At 35.2% G+C, this 25,864-nt stretch overlaps 1 protein-coding gene across 3 annotated transcripts in view; it reads left to right on the top strand.

Moving 5' to 3' along the window:
* Positions 1 to 25,864, top strand: part of LOC150094511 (uncharacterized) — a 632,643-nt gene that overhangs the window by 363,342 nt on the left and 243,437 nt on the right. The window contains exon 1 of one of the 3 annotated variants that reach the window (XM_090412027.1): positions 10,299 to 10,701. The exons of the other annotated variants lie outside the window; for them this stretch is intronic. The gene's annotated coding sequence lies outside the window, so the exon portion shown is untranslated. Of the gene's footprint in view, positions 1 to 10,298; positions 10,702 to 25,864 lie in introns of those variants that run through there. 3 annotated transcript variants of the gene reach the window in all.

The following is a 25,864-nucleotide window of genomic DNA, read 5'->3' as shown; positions in this document are numbered from 1 at the left end:
CCCAACGCTCTCTCTCTCTCTCTCTCTTTCTACGTGTTCCTTAAGGTACCTTTCTCGACATACGGCTATATCATGCCGCAGATACTTGCGATCAATAAAACTCAACGAAATGAACTCCTCAAACATGAAACGAAGAAAAATATTCTCCCTCTCTCTGTAGTTCGGTTAACAGTTTCATTAAATGTACGCCTTTTGGTTTTATAGTGTTTTGAATCGATGACTTCTGGTTTGCAAATGTATAAAATCTCGATTGTCCAGGTTGCAAATTAACTGGGTTGCGGTTCCTGAAAGTTTGTACGTTAGACTATTTCAACTTATCTTTTGAATATCTTTTGCTTCGTTTCTATTTATACTGAATAATGGCTGTTTTTATTATACCTTTCTTTATTTTGTTCGATTTACAGCATTTTAATGGTTTCACTGTCAGCTGAAGTATATTTCTCGTCTATATTAGACAGAAATAATACCAGAATCTAATGGCCCGTAATGATACAACATAATCACAAACGTATTTCAAACAATAAACAAGGGCGATAAAAATCCATTGCACTGTACTCAGATACCTTAATTGGATGATTATTAGTGATTCAGAAGCACTCATGGGTCAAAACATTGTGACCACCCAGCCTGTTTATGCCAACCAATACATTTTACTCTGGCCCGAATCAGGCTAGGTAACGGTATGTTGCTGTGGGAATTGTTCTCATAGACATCAATGGGTCTTCGACAGAAAATTCCTACCTGGGAACTGTTTCGAACCATGTATTTGACCTGCATGGTGATAATGTGGCCCGATGGATCTGGACTCGTCCACTGAGACAATGCTCCGTATCACAAGCCACTCATCGTGCAGCAGTCGTATTCGAATAGCATATCCAAACACTCCACGTGCTTCCCTGGCCGCTAATTTCTCCTGACTTGTATTCCATTAAACATTTATGGGATCATGTGGAGTGCAGCATACATCCGTCGACTCCAGCGCCTCGCTCGGTCGCTGACCTCCGAGACATTATTCTCTCCAGTTCTCCAGAATAACCCAGGACACCTTCCTTGATCTAGTGTAGTGTTTCTCAAACTTCAGATATCCGAGTACCCCTTCTTAAATTTTCATTATTACCAAGTCCCCCCTTATCAAAATAATAATAAATAAATAAATAAAGTATATTTCATTGTAAATATCTATTTTATTTGAATTTATATGTTCATTTACCAAAAAAATATAATTTATTTTTAATAGAAAAAACTTTGGAATAGGTTAATTTCATTCTCCGTCCATGAAAATCCACATTTCAAGTAATTCATATCATACTTACGAAGATTTTTCATCTTCTTCCTAGTTGGTTCTCTAGAGATGTCAGACGACACACCCTTATCAATTTCATTTGATCCAGATACAATATCAATATTTTCTTGTTGCTTACAGCTACTTGTATCTGCTATATTGCGCTCTTTTGTGCGTTTTAGAAATCCAGTCTTTAACCAATGATCCATACTTAAGAATTTGAAAGGGGAAAAAAAAATTACCGTATTTACTCGAATATAACTCGCACTTCTTTCCCAAAATTAAAGCTAAAAAATCGTGGTGCGAGATATATGCGGGAATTTTCGGAAATTAAAGTTTTCAGAAAAAAACTGAAAACGGTGTAACTTACAAGAAGCTCCTATTCGCTATCGCTACTATTGGCATCGAGAAAGTATCCTTGTGTGCACGTCAAAGTCATCTACCCAAATAGCTTCATCTTCTTTCCGATTATTTCAAGCAAAAATTACCAGTAATTTACAAGACTTGAGATATGTAATGAACAATCCGTCACAAATTACTAATGAGAAATAAAAGCAGACCGCGAAACAGACAGCAATGGTAGGCCAGTAGAGATAGAGCAGTTATGAAGAAGTGCATATGATTGGTGCGGTATTAACAAAAGTTCGCACTAACCAAAGACAAAGGCAAGCCAACAGCTGAGTTGAAATGATAATTCTCTTCAACCTAATTCCATAATATCTGAAACACATTCACTTTATATTTCTTAGCTTTAACACGCTCACGACGGGGTGGTGTCAAGCAAAACCATATGTTGCCGGTGCCACATATGGCTTTGCTTGAGTCTATACAGCAATTTCTGTGGGAGGGGACATGTGATTCATTAGTTAGTGCTGTTTTTATTCCAGTTGTCTCTAATTGCACTATTTGTTAAGAAATATAGTACACAGACTGGAAATGGCTTTGTATCTTATTCAATGATACAATAAAACTACTTGTTTTTCTTGCATCTTCACTATAGTGACGCCAAGACATGAACGTCGTGGCGATAGTAACTCGCAATTTGAGTAGGAGAATTCATGCATAATATATAATTTATTGAGAAATATATACGTTTAAAATAATAATTTTTTCTTAATAATGATTCCATCCATTAATGATGTATAGCCAAAAATTGCCACGTACCCCCTGAAGACCTTTCGCGTACCCTCGGGGGTACGCGTACCACACTTTGAGAAATACTAGTCTAGTGGAATCAATGTCAAGGCAGGTGCAAGTGGTTATCAGAGGAGGCCCAACACAGTACTAGTGTGCCAAAACATCATGACTGTTCATGAGTGTATACGGAATACTTTGCTTGTGAGTGTATAAAATTGTGATCGGCCAGAATTAGTCACAACACGCAGATATGCGGTGTGCCTAATTCTGGTTTGGATGGTCCATTTTAAGCGAAAATTAATTGACTATAAGTTACTAGAAATTTTCATAACAATTCCAAATATTAAACATAATTTTCTGTGTTAAATGCTGTGCCAATGACAACCCATGAGTTGTCATTGGCACAGCAAGGCGTTACAGATTGTGCTAACATCGACTTTAAATCGTGTTGGTAAAGCCAAAATTAAAATCGCTGCAACCTTTATTTGCCTAAACGAAATATTTTTAAAAACCACCCAGCGAGAGAATATATACAGAAAAACGAATAGTCAAACCCATTTCTAACAGGTGGTTTTATTAATACATTTGAAATCATAAAAAACTATTAATAAAATAAAAATAATGAAGCTTATTGGCAATGCTGACAGAAGTTATAAATAAATAACATACATAACATAAATGTATTGAGATAATGCCTAATGAAAGTCTGATCTTCCATAGCTAACCATCTATTCTTATTTCTGTTGTTGTTGTTGTTCTTGTTGTGTATGAGACAGAGAAAGCTGTTATATAAGGAAGTATCGGTTAATTCCTTAATACTGCTAAAATAAATTTAATCCATTTGCGAAATTAAAATATATCTTTTTTTTGTTATCTTAATTTTTAAATACTTTATATGATGGAATTAGCTGAGTTTTTCCTTATGCTTATGGCCTCTATCTTGTGACTTATCTTTCAAACAGTGTGTGACACACTTCCTTTCAGTATCATTATTGATTTATTTCTGCCACCCAGCAGGGTTCTATAATTTATTTAGCCCTTTCATTGTTTTACCACCCACAGTCTCTTTCATTGTATCTAGATAAAATGAAAGATCTTCTCATATCTAAGCTCCGCTGTCGGGTTAAAAAGATTTCCATCTGCCTTTCACTGAAATTACATTAAGCATGTACATGCTGCCACCGCTCGCTATTTGTTGTCCATTTGGTGCACTTACACTTTACATTTGCCCCTCAAAACTTAGTTATGCATTTGACAACACATAACTAAGCTCCCTAGTTCTGATGTAGTCTTTCAGTCATTGAAATGCCAGTTCGTTATTCGAATTACTTTTAGCTATTCAGAACTTATTTATCGCCTTAAAATATGCTTATAGTATTGTCTTCATATCAGTAAATGCGAATAATAATAATTGTTCTCCTTTCAATCTCTCTCTCTCTCGACGATCAGTTGATAAAGCTCCAGAGTGCCGATATGCAGTGTAAAGAAAATGAAGTCCTCTGGGATTCGTTGCTTATTTAAAAATCGTTCAGTCGTATTGTAAACGACTTTTTTTCCCTTGATTACTGAATCAGCTATTCGCGTGAGCGTATTTTCCGTCTACGCTTGTCATTGCCAATTTCCTTTGTTATCTTTCACGGTTTGAAATCACAGAGATTAATGAAACACCAATTTCCGTGTGTGCAATTGTACTCTTGGTCATTATAAAATAAAAGTCATTTAGAAACCGTACATTTAAAAAAAAAAAAAAACGATGGTAATTCAACGTTAGTACTATTAAGTTTTTTTTTTTTTTTTTTTCAAATATAAACCTAGACCAAAAAAACAAACCATGCCATTTAAAAGTTTAAATTTCTTTACTCTGTTTACTGTAGCAATTATTCTGTTAATAAATGAACTTTTGCGGTTTCGTGAAACTAGAATTCAAAATAAAGTCGCAAAAAAAAAAAAGGACACGCGTCAGATATTAACTGCATTATCCTATAATGTTAGCTTGTAATACATTTCTTAATATCTTATGTGAAATAATTAATCTCTACCTTTGTAATACGCTAACAAAACGTTATTCTGATATCAATAGCATAAACAGTCGTTTAAGGCATTAATAATGATTTAAATAATGCTGTTTAAATTATCATTATATCCCTGATATCGCTAAACGAAATCTTTTTTAAAATTAAATTAATACGGGATCTAAAGCCTAGAGTTAACGTTAAGTGTTCATTAAGGATTAGTTCTCTTGCCTCATGTTTATGTTCATAAGTGTAATCATTCTTTTAAAGTAAGCAAATAGAAATGCTTGCTTAATAGCAAAAAATTTAAAAATTTTAAAAAAAAATTTTTTAAATTGAACGCACAAGTTTTATATTTGGTTTTCGCGAATCACTGTATGAAAAATAATGGGATATAAAAGAGCAGAAAATTGAAAAGAAATATATATTAAAAGCAGAATTTCTAATTAAAATGTTTAGAATACATTGAAGGAACACTTATTGTAACAAATAAGCACTTCCTGTTTCGGTTTCAGATACGCGCTAATTGCAACAACAAATACGAAAAATCAAGGTCATGTTAAGATACATTTCGTGATCGTCCACGGATAATCTGAGGATGATCACAAGGAAATTAAAAGCGAAAGTTTTGAGTGTATTATGCGCACGAGTACAAACAATGCGGAAGCTTTTTTCTGTGTTTGTTTTCCTGTTATTGTGAATTCCTTTTCCCCTTCCTCTGAAGACGCTATGTAACTTTTTTTTGCCAGAAATTTTCCCAATTCATTTTCTCCTAAAAACTCCCCACCACCGCCACCAGTCCGCGTAACTCCATTCAGCAACACCCAGACTGCAACTTTGATTATAATTATAATAATATCTTTGAAAAACGAAAGATACATATATTTTCTATTATACAAATAATGTCTCTTTTTTGTGTGTGCAAATTATTAATTGCATATTAAAAACCTCACCATTATTATTATGCACAGTTTTCAGTAAAAATTTTCTGCAGAATTGTTTCAGTTATATTTACTAATTGTTGTTCCATCTTCTCTCCAAAGATATCAGTAGATTTTTTTTTCCCGACCCTTAATATGCATACTTCTGGCATTTTGTCACCGATTTTATAAGAATTGTCAATTTCACAATATTCGTATTATTTTTAACTACATCGAATATATAAAACTTTTGTGTTGTTATTGTTTATTAAATACATCTTCATTACTGCATGTGCGTAATTAAAAGAATGTCTCTTCCTTTGTGTTCATACTGATTTCAGTTCTAATGAAGTCAACCCAAACATTCATTGTATCCATTATTATCTTAATCAGCAATGACAGGCTAAACTTTTGATTATAACATATCCCAGTTCAGGTGTTATTTTATGAACGAAGTGATATTTACCACGGCCATTTTGCTTTGTCGCATTTTTTAATTTTGCAAAAAGTGCCTTCTGCTTATTCTTGCTTAATTTCGAAAATGGAACACAGGCCGACTTAATTATTATAATTTATATTTCATATTTCAAAATAAATTATTAACACTGATTAATACTACTAATAAAGAAAATGTGTGTGTGTGTGTGTGTGTGTGTGTGTGTGAGAGAGAGAGAGAGAGAGAGAGAGAGAGAGAGAACAAAGAAATCCAGGATTTGTCAGTGTGTTAGATTTATCATCTGCATGGTCATCCAGTTCGGAATGTCTTTAGGAGCGAAAAATTCTCTAATCTCTTACCTTAACTTGTTAACTCGCACTCGACTGTAAATGTTCGGTAAAGATCCACGCTTTCTTGACGGAATTGGAATCAAAATTATGTTTAACAAGAGACGTGTGTCAAGGTCTCTTTCTTCATTTTATCACGCGTCGAATACCACAGAGATAGCTCAGACAGATGTCATAAAATAAGCCATGCAGGAAGGAACAGTAATTAATTCTCCACGGGAGAGTTATCACCAGAATATTGTGTCAGAAAAGATATTTTCCTCGCTTTTCTACGTTGTTGATTTTAAGATATCTGTAATTAGCATATCCTTTCAACTGATAACAGAAGTTTAGAATCGCCTTTGAATTCGGCGATAACATCGAAAACGGGAATTTCTGGAAAATATTGCCAGGAATGTATGAACTGATACCAGCTGCGCATAATGATTTCGTATTGAACCCTGACCAATAGCAGTGTGTTACAAGAGTGCTTGTATTTGGCGATGTAAGGAGAGTGACTGTTGTTCCCCATCGTAGAATATCGCACGTTAGTATTTGTATATGATAAACTCCACGAACTTCTTATCTACACCCATAAGATACAAGTTCATTGCTCGGTAAACTGTTCATTATGGCCACCGTCGTGAAAATCCATTCTCATGCTTTCAGACTAGGGAAACAAAAGATGTTTATTTTAATGGCCGTGAACAGCTTGAATATATAAGTAATGAGAATCAGCTAACAACGCATAAAATGTGTTGTTAGGTGATTCTCAAGAGAGCCAATACAACACATTCCTTCTTTTAGTTAGACACACTCTAAATTGTGCTGGGTGCGATGCGAAGAACATTTGTAAACAACTTTCGAAATGAAGTTGAGTAAGCTAGTCTTATATAGCAAAACAAAAAAGTAGTCAGAGAATACTTGTAATTGTCTGGCAGATATAACCTCCTCACAGCTTGCAGTTGTTTCTGTCAACTTAGCCAACCACCCAGCGAAATCAAATTTGAATAATAGTACTTCTTTCAGTATGAATGTATCTACTTAGTAAGTCCAATGAAGGTTAGCGAACTGGGCAGAAAGAAAGAAAAAGGTAATTCAAAGTAGGGACATACAAATGGTTGATTGATACTAGTCAAGTTTCTAAAGATAATTTCATTCGAATTTGCGAGCAAAATACTTCTCTCTCTCTCTCTCTCTCGTGTACGTGTGTGTCATCGATCGACTTAATTAAACCTCTTTAATTGTAAAGAAGATTGCACGAAGCTGATTATAAACAACTTGAATTAAATGTTTATGTTTAAAATCTTCAAATGCTTGTTTTCAAAAAAAGAATCGTAAATTGTTCTTGTAAATTAAGTTTGTTGATAGAAATGCAGTAAATGCTCACGCAAAGCTATTGTGTAATCACTGCAGGGGGAAAAATGCAGATTTACACAAAATCAGGTTTTCAAAACTGATGTTTTTCTCCATTATTTTGTATTCAAAAAAAGGACATTTTAGAACTTTAATTTCAGTGTAGATCTCTTGGAATTTTCACCAAGTGGTAAATGGCATTCATTTGCTAAAGAATCAATACTAGACAATTTTAATTTATTTTTTAATGCTATTTCCTTCCTCTAAAATTGTAACGTCTTGCAAATTTTTGTTTGGTTTCTAGCACAGTTAATGCTTGTTATTAAAGAGGAAAAAACAAAGTAAACCATTAGTAATTTAACCTTAGGCGGCATTGGTGTAAGAATACCGTTTGTTACAAGTAAATCTCACAGTGCAGAAAATGCCTTGCCCGGTTAAGTTCAGCGTAGAGAATATTCTGAGCACTGCTGAGTCCTGTAAATTTGTGCGATGATTATCATGATTTAAATGAGGGGGGGGGGGAAGTAATCGAACTGGATATTTGTTGATTTCTCATTTGTGTTACGAGACTATTCTTTGTGATACAACTAGAGATATTTCTGGTCTTAAATTCGTAAATGCAATTTGTGATTTGCGAATAAATACGACGAAAAAGACCGAAAATATAATTGAAATATCTTATATATGTCTGCGCTGTTAACAAATGATTCAGTGATTGATTTTTATGGTTTACATGGATTATGGAATTTGTCTCGTAAGTCACAAAAAGGGAGAAAAAAAAAAGCATTGATATTGTAATTCATCCATATTTCAAATCAGAATTGAAAATACAGATCTTCCAGAAAAGAAGCGCGCACGCACACACACACACACACACACGTATTTGTCGTATCGTTGGAATACAGAAGTGCACCCTGCTGTATTTATATAGCTCGTGTGTCTAGACCACGAGTAGCCAGCCAATTTTTTCAGTCTTGTCAGTTATTGGTCAAAAAATGTTTGGCATCTTCTTCCCTACTACGACGCCAAGCTTTCTGTAATACAACATTAACAGAGAAGAACTTAAATGCTATTTTAATTATCTAGACGCATTTGATTTTGGTGGGTTTATTTTATTGTTAAAGACAAGTTCTAAATTATTTTCTGGTTATCTGTGTTTAACACTCGTTATTAGACTTAGTGCGATTTCCTCGATGTGTTCTTTAATAATTTAGTTAGTAATAAATTTCAGTGATTTTTTTCTTATGACTTTCACTAAGGCGAGAATTTTGAAATGCATTGGAGGATCACTTTGGGAACTTTGACTTGGCTATGCCCTCCGAATTTAAATAAAATCACGATTCGTTTTGAATGGTTAATTTTAAAAATAAATCATTCATTAAAATAATGAATTAATTTTAACTTAACGATTAAATTAAAGACTTAATTTTGAGTAGTCCAAAACTTCTCAAAAAAAATTTTTTTTGTTGTTTTTCATACTGTAAATGTTTTTTTTTTTGTTTGTTTCCATTAATATAATAAGCCTTTTGGCTGTTTATTTTATAGATACACAGTTAGGAGTAGTAAAGGTATCTTCTACGCCAATCAAATGATTGGTGTAGCTTCAGTGTCGAAATATTTGAAAACACACACGAATGAGAGAGAGAGTTGGATTTGAATTCGAAACACCCATGGATAAATAATTTGGAAAGTACATTACCGACTTGATTTAAATGTTATGTCTAGAGTCTAGACAGTAAAATTACCAGTCACTTCGATCTTCATTACATTTGGGATTTTCTTCTGGGTTCCCAGATGACTCACCTTAAATGCTACAGATATTTGACTGCATGGAGGCGGAGACGTAAATGCAGACATTCTTGTTGTGACACCCTTTCTCTCGAACTACGTATGAATGAAATTAATGAAGTTCTGTCGCGGATAATCATGTGTAATGGTGTCCGCGATGAGTCCTGAGATGCCAAATAGTAATAATAAAGAATAAACAGTTCTTGCACCTTAGGGCTGAGCTGAATATCAAATACCAATATTCATGTTTGAATTAACCCATATTTTGATAGTTAGCGTACCTGCATGCGTTCACCTACAAAGAAAAAGTCACCCCACACTCATTGATATCTGAGAGAGAGAGAGTTTCGGAACAAAAGAACGAAAACAGCTCGTCATCATCATTTCTCTCTCTCTCTCTCTCTCTCTTTTTTTTTTTTTTTGTAAGTAATTGCCATGTAACAAAAGAAGCTACATTAGATAAAATTTGTTCAACTAAGAAATATTTTCCTTCCGTTGATTTCATTGAATAATTGAACGAAAAATAAAAGGGGGAAAAAGTTCATTATCCAGCAGTTGTATTTTCTTTTACTGCTGCGATTGAATTATCAGTTATGGATGCAAGAACTCGATAGTGAAAATGTAACTGGAGGGAAAGCAAGAAGAACTGATTAGGTTCCCAACTGTTCCTTATTTAATAAGTGCTTAAGGGATGGTATTATTCTCTTTGATTTATCATGTATTTCTGATAAGTTTTATCTTTATGAGAGCTGTCAGTTGTCCATATTTTGCATTGTTCAATAAACATGAATAAAACATTAGATGCCAATGACGCGAGGCTTTTGAGGTTCATTACAGTCGACAACATTCAACATATCATCCAGATAATTCACTCATCCGGACTAAAGACGTTACCCTCTCTGTTGTCGGACTTCCCTGTGAGCCAGTCAAAAATGCTTGTTTAGAGAGTGTGGCCCAGATTGTCCTGGCAGTAGCATGCGCATGTGGAACTATTTACAGCGACTGCGCAGAAGTCTTGTAGCTGTTGACACGATCTGGTCAAGAAGACTGCTCAACATGGCCAGTGGCCGCTGTACCGGTCAGATCCCTCCCTTAAAATTCTGAATGTGTCAAAAGCAGACACTAAACCGTGGTGTGTGGCAGTCGCCCGATGCATTTGTCTTCGCTATCCGCACCGGTAAATGGCGCTTTTAGGTTAGACCGCCCTATCATCTGATCGCTACGCGGCTAAAGACTCATGTATACTCGGCTACGTTAGCATCGGTCGTCAGCAGAATGCCAATCTCATAACTCTGAAGAAGAAACCAAATTGAAGAACTGAGCTCGTAACCAAGCCTGGTGAGAAGGTGACCTCGGTGACGGACTGACAGTTAGCCCTAACAGCTCTGCACGCTCAGCTCTGACGTCGTAGTGAAAGTTTTCAAGATGGATTGTAGCAGCCAAGGTAAGGGAAGCGACGGCACAATATTATTGCTATAATTAGACTGCAACAAGGGGTGGGAGGGAGCAGTGCAGTTTGCTAACAAATGTTCACCTTATTGCGAGTTTTATAATTAGGTATATGGCGAATGTCACTGGATGTTTCGTGCGAATAGCTGTTTACTGATATGGATCGATACATCGATTATATCCTCGATAGATGCGCATATGCTGGAGTAAATCTTGAATGGCAGACAATGATGCGAAAATTGCGATCGCCACTTAATTTAATTCCAAAAAAAAAAAAAGTAGCGATTAAGTTTTCATCAAGTTCTTAGACATAATTTATAACTACACTATGTGAGAAGCTTAAAGACTGATTCCGATTAGGTAATATGTTTCCAATATTTAGATCTCTCTCTCTCTCTCTCTCTCTCTCTCTCACACAGTGACTCATTTAATATCATGAATTTATGGCATTCTCTCACCAAAGCCAGATATCCTCCCTTCACTTCTCTCCAAAGTGAGATTTATGACGATCCCTAATCCCTTTGCATACAAAGAGAAAAAGGGCGGGAACATTAGACTGGTCACTTCAAGAAGTGAACCTCCTTGAAGGAGAATACCTCTGGCAGATGTTTCGGGGAAAATGTAAACAGTGTTGCTGTATTCACAGTATCTTAATCTTTTTTTTTTTTTCTTTCCTAATCAGATGTTTATATTCTGAGCTGGTGTGCATATTTTACGTGTGAAGAATGAAGGAGAAGGATTATTCAATATATTTGTTTATTCCGAAGTGTTTTAAAGCAGGATATTTCAATAGAAGCATCCCTTCTATGACTGTTCCATTTTGCGAAAGAGGAGGACGTCGCAGTTACACCCAAGGATGAATCAACGCAGTTACCGATGATGACAAGTAGTACCCGAAGCTTTAGTGTCAGACAGACATGTCACTTCAGGTTTCTCTTTGGACTTATTTATTTATTTTATTCATCTTAAGCGATTACTCCCACCAGCAGTTACCGAAAATTTGATGAAATAACTGCAGTCCTATGTGATATTTTAATTTGATTTCTTTTTAGGGAAAAAAAAAGCTGTTTTAATGAGAAAATTAATAGGCGGATAGTTGAAGGATTCTAAAAATGAATTTCCTGCGCGATTTTATACTTAAAATATCATGTGACTTCTAAAATGTAATTCCTAGTAAATCATTATGTTTGATATCATCTGCAAGGAAAGGGAAACTATGCCTTTACATAATTTCCTGTTTAAAAGACATTCATGCATATAAATGTACTTTAAGCAGGAAGTAGGAAATTATATGAGTAACAGAGTAATTTTAATATTAAGACAACAATGATATTTCTCTGTTTTTCACGAAATATTACTGAATTTACCTTTGTGCAACCAAAACTGATATTTGAGATCAAACTATTACTCAGCAGTGGATGACTGTTAGTTTGATGAATATATACAAGCTAATATTATTAATACTAGATTTCGTAGAAGTAATAGAAACATTCTCTTTTATGTAAACCTTAATAGCGACTTTTTTTTTTGAAAAGTTTCTTCGTTTTTTTCTTTCCATTTTTACTTGCTATCTTCTTCTCTCAGTGGATATTTTTTCTTATTCTTTTTTCTCTTGCGCCTCTAGCAACATGTCATCAACTAAAGATATCTGTATTTTTATTATTAAAATTTCTATATTCGCAGTTCGCATGTATCATTGTTCACAAAAATTCTGTCACGATGAGTGCTTGTATACTATAGAGCGATGCGACATTAATCTTTCGATTGAAAAGATCTGGATTCGAATTCAATCTGAGATGGAGGAAACGATTTTCATTTGAAGGTAATTTAACTGGTCTCGTACAAAAATGGACGGTGTTTGTTCATCCCTCAAAACAGACATTGGCCGATGAAAACACACACAATCTCATTAGCATCGCGCACAATTCTAACCGGACCATATCTTTCCGAGATTGATCATACTCCCTTAAATTATTAAAAAGATGACTTTCAGTATACATAGGTTAACTTTCAATTACACACACACACACACACACACACACACACACACACACACACACACACACACACACACACACACACACACGGGTTTGGCTGATTAGAGCAAAAGATGGCGCCAAATGTCATTTGTTGACTAGCCAATCATATCTGGTTAGTAGTTTGTGTGTTTTGTTGGCAGGAAGCAATTTTGTTGGCATTTGAGCAATATTTGCTGTTAACATTTTATTATTGCAGTTTACATTTAAGTACATTTTATTCTGCCAAATCAGAATTAATAATGTGTTATTATGCGTATTATTAATATAAGAAGCTATATATTACTTAGTCTTATGCGGCTGTAGAGCTCAAGGTTATTGATCTCTGTGTCCTAAGATATGTGTTTAAGTAACATTTTCTCTATCCTGCTATTCTATTCTTAGATAAATATTTACTAGTTTTCCATAATTCGTAAAGAGAGAGAGAGAGAGAGAGAGAGAGAGAGAGAGAGAGAGAGAAATCTCTACTTAGAAGATCCTGGTCTTGGTTTTTGTGCAATCCACTTACATCAGCATTATGAAATGGCAATTCGCTATTCAAGGCCACAGGAACCGGGCTTCAACAAAATATTTCCAGTATACTGTACACTGAAATATTAATCGAAATCGGATTAGAGTAAATATAGATAATTATTGCACATTAAGCTGTTTTCTGAATATTTTGTCGTTGTTCAGTATACGGTTAAAAAAATACTCCCATAAGCGTTTCATCTAGCTCTCGGCGATTGTAAAGAGCACGTTATTACAGTCATAAAATATAAAAAGACTGCCAGAACCATCTACGTTATTGCTATGCCGAAGTATTCATGCATCTTTTTTCGCATTGGTCGTTATTGCCGCTATCGTTGTGCAGGCTGCAGCGACAACTGACCAAAGATCTGCCGAAACAACTGGCCGAAAAGACCCGGGTTCGACTTCCATCGGTGCGAAGACAACACATTAAGGCAACAATATGAGAAAAGCAACGCTGGCAGTAGTAACTGTTGGGTATGTCTCTAGCAACTGGATATACAAGCATAACTCCTCCCACACGAGGTTAGTTTGACTGTGCACAGAAGGCTGATTGTTTTAAATTACTACTGAGGAAACTTCGACCATAAGTCGTTCGCACGATAATTTTTGTCATTTAATATGTGTTTAGAAGTCCTCCACCTCCCTCTGAGACCATTTAATTCGACCTCACTTGAATAATGCATTGAAAGCTTTCTCATTCCCCTTGCCTACATGTAAGTCCAGAAACTTTCCATCCAAGACACGTTTGTCATATCAGCTCAGTTACGGATGTTCCTCAGTCTCGTGCCAAACGTGTCAGTTTTCGGTAAGTCATTGAAAATAGTGATCGTAGTTCTTCAATATTAATGAAGGAACTCAATTTGATCATTGGAATGTCGTCATAAAATATGTTCCTTTTCAAAAATGTGCATAATAGTTGCAGTGTAATATTTCTCTTTCCACCACTTAAGGAGCAGAACTCGCATATCTGAATCATGAGGCAAACTCATGAATCAGTAGCGCCATCGTATTGGGTGTCCGTGCATACTTTTGCATTAAATATGATGAAATAGAGAATGTTTTCCAACTGCACATTGGCGTCTTACTTGGTATTTCTGATTGGTGGAATTATTAATCATTCCATTTGTCAAGATGACTTATGACTGACTATTTAGCACTTTTAAACAGTGCACGATATTTTTTTATTGAGGAAAGGTAGTGACAATGAACTCCACCACGTGAACGTTGAGGAAGTCCTACAAAATTTTCAAGTTCTTAAATCATGAAACATATGGAGGTGACCTTGTGAAAAATAAGACAGAATTGCGCAAATATTCTAGACTATGTGTCAGGCCATGTGTGGGAGGAGGTAGTTTTAGCTGCTTGTAATTAGGTCGCTGAGTTTAGTCGTAGTGGGCCGCGAGATGAAGATGAATTGCAATCTGTTTTTAACTCATTGCGAAATATCCACTGAACGCTTCCATCTTAACTGGCTGGCCATCAATCGTACCGCACTGGCTGTTTTTTTCGAAAACCCTTATTTATAATCAAACTTCCAAACACGACCACTTTATAAACGTATCGTTTTATTCATGTGATATATTTGTTCTAAGCTGTGCGCTTTGGGATTACCTTAGTGACGTGTTTTTGTTGTGTACACTGAAATCACATATCTGCATCGGTTTACTCTCTATTCGCAAATATTAGTTCGGCCTGGATGCCTGCTCATTATTAATATTAGGCCTGTGTTTTATAAAAAATTGAGTTTTTCGGAATAAAAAGCTTATAATGTTGTAATGTATTTAATCTTTTCATAACCGTTTCACAACAATGTGTCAGACGCTGGTATTTCGATTAACCTGTTGCTGTGTGTGTGTGTGTGTGTGTGTGTGTGTGTGTGTCACTCACTCGCAATAAAATCTTAGACAGAAAGTTAGATAATTCGGGGGATACTGCTTTAGAGACAAAGCATAGTACTTTCTTAAAACTGTCAGGACTCCAATAAGCAAGGTGGTGGTCTCACACTTGTTTATGTGTTATTCTACTTCACTATTCGCATTGGAGAAGTTAGAAAAATTATAATCCTAGTTCCAAGCTATGGATCCAAATTTCCTGGACTGTGGCTTTTATTGTTGTCATCTCAATCCTCCACGTGGAGACATTAGTCCATCTGTAGTGGCAAATGCCATGAACTTTACGAAATAATCCTTTATATACACTGAAGTGAATGTAACGTGTAAAGTTAAAAAAGATTTTGAAGCCAGGTTTCATCTTAGAAAATAAATTCTCTTCAGAAAAGTAATACTTAAAATTTTTTATTTTCTTTAAATACTCCGGCACAGAAATGCTTCTTCTGCAGATGACTTACTAGCATTGAGTTGTTTAAAATAAAACAGATCTTGGCCACACGTATGTTCACTGTTGTGTGAGCTTATAGAGAATACTGAACTCTCAAATGCGAGGATATATATATATATACAGTAAAAGCCCTGTGTAATGAGTGTCGTATATTAACTAGAAGTTTTATTCTTAGTGTTTTGTATGCACAAGGTATTTCCTGTATTTCACGGTTATATCCACGTGTTTTTCGATTGTAACTTAAGGAGTGTAAGGCTTCCTTATTTTCATTATAATGAGCATTTCTGGTCGCTTTCTGCAATAATAAATAATGCATTTGTCAGTATGTGTTATTTTACTTCTTAAAATAACACATGCTGACAAAGTGTAGCAACGTCATTTGTATTGAATTGCAGCACAAATTGTTGATTGACAATTCACATTAACATGAAATAAACATTCTGTGTCAATCTTAAAATCAAGTCAGAATAATACAATTAAATAAGACAGTAGTAAGTTGCACATGATATACAGCAACTTTTATTTTTCACTTGTCCATACTGTAGATGCCATGTTTTGATCCAGTGCTCATACCAACATTTGCCAAATACTATTTCCTGCAGTTATTAAATTTATCTGTCTTTCTTTTGCGAATCGGTTATATTTTTATTTTATTTTTTAAGGAATTATGAAGCCTAGCTGGGTTTATTACATTTCTTTCTAATAAAATAAAGTTTGCATGCAAAGGGAAACTAAACTGGTGTATCGGGCAGTATAATCTTTTATCTGTTTGATAATATTGCCATTTTAAGTGATGCCGAGGAAGCCAATTTTTGTAGATTTAAGCGTTGTACGGAAAGAAATATTCATAAGATTCATAAAAAAATAAGATATTACATGGATAACGAAAATCTCGAACTTTTTTTTTTTCTTTCTCTCGTAATGAAAGTATATTAAGGTCACTATTTTCTGTTCGAATACTGTCTTCTCAACAGCAGTATTTAATGTTTCTTTTTTAATCAAATATATGCTAAATATAAGATTCTGCATTCTTTAAGAAGATTACTTTTCCTTGAATTATTTCTATGCATGTGAAGTGGTCTGTAATGAATTCATTTTGTATCAAACTAGAATGTGATAGCAATGGATTAATATATAAAAGTCCCTAATTTGGATGAAAACTTAATCATTATTTAAGGAATCGTCTTCCAAATGCAAATAAAAGGAGAATTTTCCTGAGATTTTTAATCAGATGCTATCCAACTTCGGTACAAATTCTGTTCCTTTTCCAAATACTGATATTTAGCTGTTTTTAGCTCCTGAGTTTAAAATCTCGTTCAACAAGATATCCAGTTTTGCATCTAAATTTTAAAATATTTGCGAATATTACAAAACTGCATCACAGAGTATATAGATTTATCACTGATAAAAAATCTATTGTACTGATATGTTTTTTTAGATATTTCAATTTAAAAATGTCATTAAAAATAGTATATATAGCCCCTATGGCGTGTAATAATTATGAAAAATATTACAATGAGCTAAGAAATTAAGTACAGTTTTTAGAGAATCACAAATTTTGGAGGATAAAAGATAATCGGGTCTGTAAATATCATTCATTTTTCTTTTGTTTACTAACAATTTCTGTTGAAGAGCCAAAATTCTCAACATTTCTTTACTGGTTCCCAAAAAAAGGTTGTATTCTGTTTTTTAATATATTTTGGAAGGAAGTATTTGAGTAGTGTTTGTTTTGAATATTCTATCAAGTCTGTTGGCGTGTTTCTTTACACTGTATTGAGAAACTGCAAAGTTTGTGCATCATTTAGAGACTTCGCATGTCATTGAAAGTTAACGAAGATATTTGAAGAACTAGTTTAACTGTCACAAGCACATACTGACACGAAAGATAATTTTATTCAAAATTAAGTTGCAAATTGGTTTTATTTCTGTGTGCATTATAAAGAAACGTATTCGTTTTTATTTTATTTGTTTATTTATTAGTTGCAATCAGGAAGGGCTTTGTCTTTGTTATATGGAGAGAACTAAATTGTGCAGCTTTGAGAGCAGAAATATATAAATAAGAAATATTAAAGAACAGCTCTTGGAGATGAGATTTTCTTGAGACATTTTTCTTTAAAAAAAGACATTTATATGACAAGTGCTAGACGGCTGCACTCCCTACTAGCCTTTACGGTCTGCGGTTGTGTTGGCAGATCTATCGGTATCAGTGCTTGTCTGTCTCCGCGAAGAGCGAGACGTAGAGAAAGACACCCAGCTAGTCAGCCTGCAAGACGCCAACCACACAAAGTTAATGACTGTCATAGGATCAAGGGACCATCGATTGGCTGGGGTAGGAGGAAGGGACAGAAAGAAAGAAAGAGCCTAAACACCAGTAAAACCTGTGGAATCGTGTTGATCTCGAGCAGTTGCGCATATTTCTTGTCTGGATGCATTCATATCAGCCGAGCATAAATAAGATTCTGCGGTGAATTTCTCATTTAAATATTGTGTTTGAGTGAATAAAACAGGACTTTATTTAAGTAGCCTGTTGCATATTTTATTCGCACATACACACACACACACCCTTGTTGTAGATGCTAACTTGTCATTCTCTTTTGTTGAAAGGCTAAATCATACTTAGCTTCCTTGTCCGAGCATATGCACCTTTGTCAATCAAACGTTCTTCATCATCATTCATGTGGAATGTATAACTGACATATATGTATTATACATTTCTGCTTGATGTGTATTTCAATGAATTTCAACTGCCTTTTATATTGCCTCTTAGCATGATATGCTACCGTGTTAGTAGAGAGAATGGGCATTCATTTATCATTCGGTTCTACCTTCTACGTATGAAAATCACTTTGTCATCTTTTGTCCGTGTTGATCGGAATATTCGGGTATCGTCTGTTACAATTTAGACAAAGAATTGCCTCTTAGCATCGGATTTCTATCAGGTCAAATCCTGATGCTTTAATAAATAAACATCTATATTTCATTTGAGATCCTGCGCTATATGAATATATCCGCAGAAAGTAAAACAAATATAATAGTTCTATAACTTTACGGCCAAATTATATTTTCCGCCCTTTACTACGCCTTGTCATGATATGGAATTCTATAAAACACCACAACGCGCAAAGTGTTTTTACATTCTCCTGTATACTTTTTACAGTTTTTAGTTCCAGTTATTTCAGGCAGCTCAGACTCGTTAAGTTTTGCGGTAGTGTGTAAGGACCTAACATAAGAAGATCGTAGGATCTTAAATGTAATATATTGTCCCTTAGCAGAATATATTACTGTGTTAGATTGCAAACCAACCTAAAACACAAATTTTTGAATGTGTCAGTTATTAAGTCCAATACAGCTGCATTAATAAGAACAAAATAACGTTTAACTGTGGAGAATGTCAGACTCAAATTTTGAGACACTTTGGCGCCTTCAGAAATGCCAGGAACTTTTTTCGAGAGGACTGCTGGGTTAGTGTTTTCAGACAGAGATGTCAGGCTTTTCCTCTATCAATTATAAACCAGCCGGAGAACAAATAACAGACGTGACGCTTCCGTCATCTGGGTTAGTCTTGGTGTTAACACAGTGACCCTCTCCTCCAGCAGTCAGCCATGACGATAAACTGCTGTTTTGTTTATAAGGCGAAGACATATTTTTCTAACAAAATCCACATATTTACAAGGAAAAGTGTAACTTGTATAAATGACACTATGTTTAACCACGCTATTTTTGCAGACATGCGAAGCAAATCTAACGCATACTTGAAAAATTTTGTAATTTCTCGTTAAAAGAAATTCTCTAACACATCAATATCATAGTTGCTAACTACCGGTTTCAAGGATATGTTCACATTCTTAATACTTATTTAATAAAGCGGTAAGTGACTTTCGCAACTAGAGTGGGAGACCACCATTCCGATAGAAGCCTTTAAGTGGCTTGAAAAAGAGGTCTCCAGACCTGGAACCGTGATGTTTACAGACCGCATTTTGTCTCTGGAACAGGATTCCTGTATTGTCATACTCACAGCTTATCCACGATACTAATGTGCAACTTTTCTTGGATAGGGTTATCCCATTTCACCTTCCTTTACTTGGGACAATGGTCTGCTACATCAAAGTAATGTGGCTTTCAGTCTTTTGGGTCGCTCCTATACTCGATACTTTCTTCAAGCCGATTTAAGTCTCCAATAAGCAGAGCATTGACCTTATTTTGGAGGATGAAAAATCATCTTCCACCTATAGACATTTATAAGCATCTGTGTTGCAGTATGATTTGACACCCCCATCCCCTACAGCCAGTAGGTTTTTGACTTCCCAGACCCTCACTTTCGGTAACGAAACGTTTAATCCTACTCCACTGTGTGTGTGTGTGTGTGTGTGTGTGTGTGTGTGTGTGTGTGTGTGTGTGTGTGTGTGTGTGTGTGTGTGTGTGTGTGTGTGTGTGTGTGTGTGTGTTTTCTCGGTTTTACAAAAAACACTCGCATCTAGGGCGTCGATGCTATCATCTATGTTACAGAGAGGCGTCGGATTATGATTCAGAATCAAGGATGGAAACTGAAAAAAAAGATTCGAGCTTCGATTACTCAAATCCGAAATGAAATCCATAAAAAATATCAGTTTAAACTGAAATAGAAAAATAAGTCTTACAATTACAACACGAGAAAACACTATCACCTCCGGTCCCTGAAGAATGATTAGTCATTGATTCTCGTGGAATCCGGTTCGGAATTTAGTTTTATTATGTTTTCCAATTCAAGTTTTTTTATCGATTCCAGTTCTTTAGATTTGTATAACTTTATTTATTTATATATTATTTGATATCTGTTATGAATTGATTACGCATTTTTATTTGAAATAAATTAGCTGTGCTTCTAAATATTAAAATCCGATTAAACATGGTTCTTGTATACGACAAATATTATATCTTTATGTTTCTTCACGTTGTTTCAGTAAACTTTTTCGCATTATTTCGCCAGCAGCTCAAAACCCATCTTATTGCTTTGGTGTGCTATTCGTGGCAAACTGCAGATGGTGGGGTTGATGAGGTCCCTGGTTCGAAACCCAAACAGGGTATCGTTGTGACAATACCGACATTGTCTTTTCACTAGCTGATTAGTTGCACACTTTGGCATTCCGGTCCAAATTTTGATTTTTTTTTTCATAAAATGCCAATTCAAGTTTTTTGTTTGTTTGTTTTCAATATAAGTCCAAGAAAATTATCAATTTTTTCGGTTTATCGATTCGAATTCGTTCCTTTTTCCATCTCTATTAAAATACATACAATTAAAATAGTGCCTTTTGAAACTTAGAATTCCCACTATCAGTGTTCGAAGACAACTTCATTTCTTCTTAGACCTACATTCTTGCCCAGACGCACATTAGTAAGGGCAGTTATGACATCCACACGCTCCTTTCAATACTTTTAACCAGCTACGAAACTAGAATATATTGTTTTCATAGATTTAAGATAGGGAAATAAAAGGCATGATTTAAATTACGGCTCAAGCTACTATGTGGTTTGAGAGGTCATGAGGTTTGTGCATTATGTCTGTTAATTGTATGTATTTCTGGTCGGTTTCCTTTTTTGAAAGATGACAGATCCAAGTTTCCAGGAGAAAAATTGCTTCCTGGAGGATATATGCAACCGTTAAACTTGCTTTCACTTAAAACGCTCTCTAGAAAGGTAGGGTCGAAACATATGATCACAATACATATCATTAGCGTTTATTCGTATGTGGGGAAACTATAATTTTCATCAGTTTACCTAAAGGCATCAAACAACCGGGAAACTAATCGAAAACTTTCAGTATCGTAGAAAATTACAATGTCCCCTATTACGCATTTCTCTCGAATATAGTATTAGAATGACGATTTAGTCGCTCTAAAATTATATTCACATAGTGCCTTGTAGGCACGTGTGTATAACGACCTTTTAAGTGATACCTTCTTCTCCTAACTATAATTACATACATATTGTCACATTGTAACAAACATAGAGAAAATTCTGCATTTAGTTCTTGCTTGCAGTTATAAATGAGTTGATGAAAACTCTCAGGAGCACTGCACGTGACACTCACCCTCAGACTTAATTTCCTACCATCTGCTAATGAATCCCCGTGTGAATTTTGATTCCTGAAAGTAAACTGTCAGATTTTCAAATTCCACTTTATTTCTCATGTCTTTCGGTGAATAATCATCTAATAAGACATGCACATCTAAAATTAAAACGAGTTATTTAACAGCGTCCCAGCAGAGGCAGTGCATGGTTAACACAAAGAAACTGATAATAACAGTTGTCATGTTTTCTTAACTACCCACACCGAAAAAAAATTATAAGCAAATTACTTGATTAATTCAGGGTGTAAGTTAGTGTGCGGTGCGCAATGCCACTTATGTGGGACTGCCACAAATTACATTTATCTTTTCTGAGTTTGTTTGTTTGGGTTTTTTTTTAATGCAAAGAAAAGTAAATTTTCTATCGTAAATTTCATTAGTGGTCAGAGGAAGGCCAGATTAAGCATGCACAACCTTTGCTATGTCATCGTCGTCGTTCTGATTGATAAAAGAACGCGGAATACTTAAATTAACTGTACGATTTTTTAAATGGCGAATTCGGTTTTTAACTCATAATTAAATTATGGATGGTTGCCAAGTAATCCTATTTACATGAAAATTAACTCTAGAAAAGTTTAGAACTGTCAATTACAGAACAACTGAATATGTTGAAATCCTTTTATTAGATTTTTTTTTTTCATTTATTCCTTCCGAAGATTTAATCATTGGTTTTCTTCTTGCTAATTTGGAAGAGTTTGGAGAAAAATTTCCTTTGGGAGACTGTTGACCTTAAAATCCGGTAAAAAATAATATATATATATATATTATCATTGCTCTTGGTTAAACTGGTGTTGAAGGAGATTGTTCCAACAACGAAGTTGGTTTATTAGGTTTGAAGTTGATTGAAAAGATGTTGACCAGCAGTGTGTGTTTGTAAATTTAAAGGAAAGTTGAAGAATAACTGGATTACCCTCTTCTAGACAGAGGCAAGCGTTTTAATAAGATTTTTGCTGCCAAATATGAGAACAGTATTCTAAGGCTGGGAAAATTTGAGATTTATTATACAGTGCAAGAAGTTGCACAGATGAGACACTACGTAGTTTTGAGCTTACAAACATTTTTGGAGGCGGAGACATAGATGTAATGTTCTTATGTCAGAAAAGACTAGACGTGTAAATCAATCCAAGAAGAGAAATTTGATCTTGTGTGGAATCTTGTGTATTATTAAAGGTGAGGGGATGGTGTAGCGTAACATTTTTTATGCGAATAAAACAAGACTGTATTTTGAAAGCATTGAAATTTACAAAGTTATCCTCATCCAACTGAAGAATGGCAGGGAGATGTTTAATCTTGAATCTTGGAGCGATTGTGTCCTTTAAGGTTTGTTATTCGGACGAAGAAGAGGTGTGAATAGTAATGTTATCCGAAACTATGGATGTCATTGTGGACACCAAATAGCGCTTCAGTAGTGCAGTGTGAAGAATGACAGAACACTGCACTGTTCGATTGAAAAAATCGAATTCGACGCCCTTCATGACAAGAGGATACCTTATATTGGCATTTTTTTCGGTTGATTGTGAGTTAGCTGATCTTATATGGTGGCAGGATTTTTCATGTCGCATATAGGCAAATCGGCTATAGAACACACGTGATTAAAATAATAGAAAAGAAATACGATCAGTGGGCGTTAGATGGCAGAGTATGTAGTACTCTATATATATTGGTGGATGGTGACGTGTACAGTGTCCTTCCGCGATGAATTTCTTGGATTTGATTTCATGGTGGTATTACGTAATAATAACAATTTGAGGTTAGTGAGAGTAGGTCGTATATGTATAGGAAAAGTGTGGGCGATAACATTACACTGCATTGACTAGGAACTCTGAAGAAGGGCGCCATCTACCATGAGACCAGGTGAACGACCAGAGCGAAAATCGACAATCATTGCAAAGAGTGTACCACAGGCCACAAGACGAAAGGTTTGGTAGTAGGCTTTGTACCAGACTTGATCAATGTTATGGACATGTCAAGAACAATGTATCAGCTTTTTCAAACCTTTCATGGTTTTGGTCCAAAATTGGATGATATTGGCGAAGAGATCTGCTGGGAATAGAGCGACGAAATCCATACAGATGATCAATGATTATTTGACGAATATCCAAGTGGCGAAGAAGTTGACTGATTACTTTCAAGTAAACTAAGATCCGGTTTTATCTTCTTTTTAAAAAAAAAAAAAATTGGTTGCATATAAATGGACTTCCATGCTGTGGCCGTCACCAGATCATTGTGAAAGACTGCGTAAACGATATAGGACAGGAGTTATTTCTAGAGAAAAATTTTTAGTACAATATTTTTGTGATTCCCACCCACCAGAAGTTGTAAACTTGTAGTACATTAGTACTGTGGATAGGCTAAGGATTTTTTTAATTTTATATATTTATAAATTTTTGTATTTCTATTCATTTTTACATAATTCGGAAACTCTGTTCTTTTTAGAGACCAAACATGGAACTTTTCAAGCCATTTCAGACCTCCAATAATCTGGGTGGTGCTCTCACATCGCACGAAACGCATCTCTGTGGAGAGAGTATACCAAGAAGACTTGTTGGTATTCATACTATTCAGTATTATAGCCTGTAGCGGATAATTTACAAATCAGATGAATGATTACTCACTGATTTAACAGTGAATATGTCGAAATTAAAGAATATGTCGGTTTTTTTTTCCAATTAGAAAACTGAATCTGAAACTCAAGGTTGCAATATTTACAAAGAAATAAAATAAATTAAGAATTGAATTTTTGAAGCTTCAAAAACAGACATTTTTATCATGTTCGAATGACCGCATCAGTCTGATGCTAAATCCATCAGTTGGGAGTATTCCCAGTTCTATTTCATCCAGAATGCTACGCTATTAGAACACTGAATGAAAATAAAGCGAATCTAACTAGCATTTTTCTTTTCGTACAACTTATAGTGACCACAGCTATTGAGTTAGAGGGTGGAAGCGCACCCTTTTATTAGCCAACCATCCCGACAAATTAATCTGATATAAAAAAAAAAAAAATTCAAAACAAGGAGACATATTCGCTTTCGAAATTTAGCCTTCTTTCTTTTTTTTTTTTTTTGTTATCCTCTAAATAATTAAGAAATTCATTAACAGTTAGCTTCTTCCCTACAGAGAAACGTCAGGTCTCGTTAATAATCGTCAGTATCCCTTTAACCTCTTTGCACATTTTCTCATGTCGTCATTGTATTTCGACTTTGGGGGGAGGGGAGGGATTTATTCCATCATGATTCGGTTCACTTATGAATAGATTGGATGGAAGTGTCCGTAGACTTCGGTAGTTTTCTTTCACCTTTCCAGAGTACTCTATTTTGGGCATAAGGCTCTTGTAAGTATACTTCAGCCTAATGTCTGTCTTCTGCCTTTAGGAATGTCTTTTTTTTTTTTTTTTGGCAAGTCACGGCGAGTGATGATGGATTAGGTCTGTATCCTCCAACTTCTCGACTAATAATAACTAATATTTAAGGAATTGACAGCGTATACTGGAAATATAGATTAAATAAACTTTAATATACACTTTCCGATATTTCGGCGAACGTTACGTTGCCATCTTCTTGGGAACTTACTAAAAGGACACGTGCACACAAGTACTAATACAACAAATGAGACTGAGGCTAGGACGCTAGCGTTTTCCTAAAGTCCTGATGGTGCCCCCTGGCGGGCTATATTGGTAGTTCTTGGCCTTTGGGCTGAAGTTCTTTTGATAAAAGTTTCCCAAATTTGGGGCAGTTTCATGCATCCAAATTTGTTGAGGTTTGGCATGTTCCTAAGGGCCGAGGCTGATTCCATGAATAGTCTTTCATACTTGAACTTGCTGCGGTGTATTACTGTGGCTTTCTTCCATCTTATTCTGTGGCGAGTATCCAGAGCGTGGTCTGCAAGCCCAGAGTGGCTGTACTGGTGGAATCGGATGTAATCCTTGTGTTCTGAGATTCTGATATTTGCTGTCCTGCCTGTTTGGCCAAAGTAGGACAGTTTACAGCTGCAAGGGACCTGGTATACACCAGGTAGGTCTAGGGGAAGTGGTTGGTCTTTGGTAGAGCGGATAAGGGATGCCAGTTTTTTATGTGGTCTGTAACAAGTGGTCAAGTCATGTTTTTTTAAGATTTTATTGATTTTTTCTGAGGTGCCTCTGATGTAGGGAATAGTGATGGATTTAGAG

This window comes from Typopeltis vanoorti, chromosome 22 (assembly GCF_054136105.1).
Source record: "Typopeltis vanoorti isolate ZY-2024b chromosome 22, IOZ_Tvanoo_1.0, whole genome shotgun sequence".
Classification (NCBI taxonomy): Eukaryota; Metazoa; Arthropoda; class Arachnida; order Uropygi; family Thelyphonidae; genus Typopeltis; species Typopeltis vanoorti.
Note: the sequence above shows the minus strand (reverse complement) of the source record. Positions and strands in the feature narration are given on the sequence as shown.